This window comes from Empidonax traillii, unplaced genomic scaffold, assembly GCF_003031625.1.
Source record: "Empidonax traillii isolate 1590-97213 ecotype Southwest subspecies unplaced genomic scaffold, ASM303162v1 scaffold265:size1167950, whole genome shotgun sequence".
NCBI classification, from domain to species: Eukaryota; Metazoa; Chordata; class Aves; order Passeriformes; family Tyrannidae; genus Empidonax; species Empidonax traillii.
Genome location: NW_020955458.1, coordinates 111,298 through 113,469, shown reverse-complemented (window position 1 = coordinate 113,469; position 2,172 = coordinate 111,298).

The following is a 2,172-nucleotide window of genomic DNA, read 5'->3' as shown; positions in this document are numbered from 1 at the left end:
TTTTTTTTTTTTTTTTTTTTTTTTTTTTTTTTTTTTTTTTTTTTTTTTTTTTTTTTTTTTTTTTTTTTTTTTTTTTTTTTTTTTTTTTTTTTTTTTTTTTTTTTTTTTTTTTTTTTTTTTTTTTTTTTTTTTTTTTTTTTTTTTTTTTTTTTTTTTTTTTACCTGAGATTCACAGGTATAGAAGTGGATGTTTAAGATACTTCCTTACCTGTCTTCACTTAATCAAGAGTTGGGACAGTGCATTTTTGCTGTCCTAACAGGTTTTTCCACATGTATACAATCATAGAGACATAAATACATGCAATTGTTCTATTTATTTCTTACAATATCACATAAAGGTAAAAATTTTATCAGTAAAAATCAGCAGGAATTTTGTTTTTTTGCTTAAGTGGAACTCAGATTTCATCCAAATATGTCAAAGATACTGTTGAAAAGCTGTTTTTTATGAACACCCTCAGATCAATTGGGATTTCACTGTTGTTGTTGTTGTTGTTGTTTTGGTTTTTTTTTTGTTTAGTTGTTTGGTTGCTTGGTTTTGGGTTTTTTTTATGATGGCACTCTATTTTTCAAAACCATTGAATTTTTCCTGACACTTTTAATTATACTTGTCTATGTAAGACAAACTGTGATCCTCAAATCATCCAGTCAAAACTCTCAGAGCAGAATTATATATGGTTCCCACAAGAAAAAAGCTGAAACCACTAAAGCTAGATGGACAGATACATTAATTATCACATTAACTTCAAATATTTTTTTCCATACCAATACCACTTTGAGAAATGGAGAATCTATCAAATGAAGTATTTGACAGGTAACTTACAAGATATCATGTCATTTATCAGTTAGACAAGAAAATACTCTCCCAACTGAATCTTAATCAAAGAAACTTCTGTCTTCATACTAACACAGATTTCACAAGACGCTTGGAACTTGCCTATGTACAAGGTGTCTATATCCTCTTCATCCATATTAAGTAAATTAGTGTATCATTAACAATATGTGAACATTATCAGGTGAGAATGTTGTCCATCCCTAGAATGGATTACCTTTTGAAAACATAAGTATCAGAGTGCTTCCTTTGAATTTTCCCAGCTGGTATGGAACCCATGGCTGAATCAGTGGAAATATTTAATCTTTTCATATCAAAATTAAATACAGTATAGCAAACTTCTGTGATATATTCCCAAACTCTTACTGTACATTTGTTGTAAAACCATATTAAAAAATAATGTAATTAAATTCAAGATGTTCTCTAGTCTAAAGATTTTCATGTTGTACTTAGTAGTTTTGTAAAAAAAATCTTTAATGTGCAACTTAGTAGAAGTTAACTGCCTTGTAATTTAAAATCAATGGTGGCTTCACTCTCCTATTTGCTTTTCCTTGTTCATCTGTTTCATTTCAATTTCAGTTTTCACTGATTTTGAACAGTGAAATCAGATTGGCCTTTAATTTTTAGGTTCCATTTCATATTTCATTTAGCACATACAGTACCATTCAAGCAATAGTAAGGTAGGGCTACAAAAGGCACAGGGAGAAGAAAAAAAACCCAAATCAAAGCAATGTCTTTTTTTTTTAATTATTTAAAAATATATCTATTCAATTAAATTCTTTTTAGAACTTCAAAATTACGTGTATTTTCAAGGTACTGGATTTTTTTTTCTTTTGTCCCAGGCTAGTTTTAGGAAAGCAATTTAAAGATTTAAAGTACAACCAGAAGTGTTGATCGTAATGTCAGTGTTATATCTCAGCTTGCTGTCATACAACATAGTACTTATTCTACAAAGGAGACAACTGTTAATCCTATGCCTAACTGTGAAGGAAAAAATTTAATATAGCAGTAGTTAGTTTGCATGCAAACATCTCTGAACTGCCTTGTAAATTTTAGCCCAATGTTTGAAGTTTGCCCATAACATTAGCTGAGAAATGTGGGATTTAAAATAGAGTATGTTATATAAGTTCTTCCCACCTCCCAGGAATTGGTAAATCCAAGTAAGAAGTCCTGTCATGATTATCAGTTTGAAATACTTCTTACACTGAAAACCTTTAGGGGACATCTTGTATTGTTCCACACCTCTGTGCTTCTTCTTAGAGGATCAGTTCCTCGTAATTGCTATGGCGGAAGCGAATCTGATTGGGATGGATAAACAACGTTGCGTTGAGTAAAACTAATTC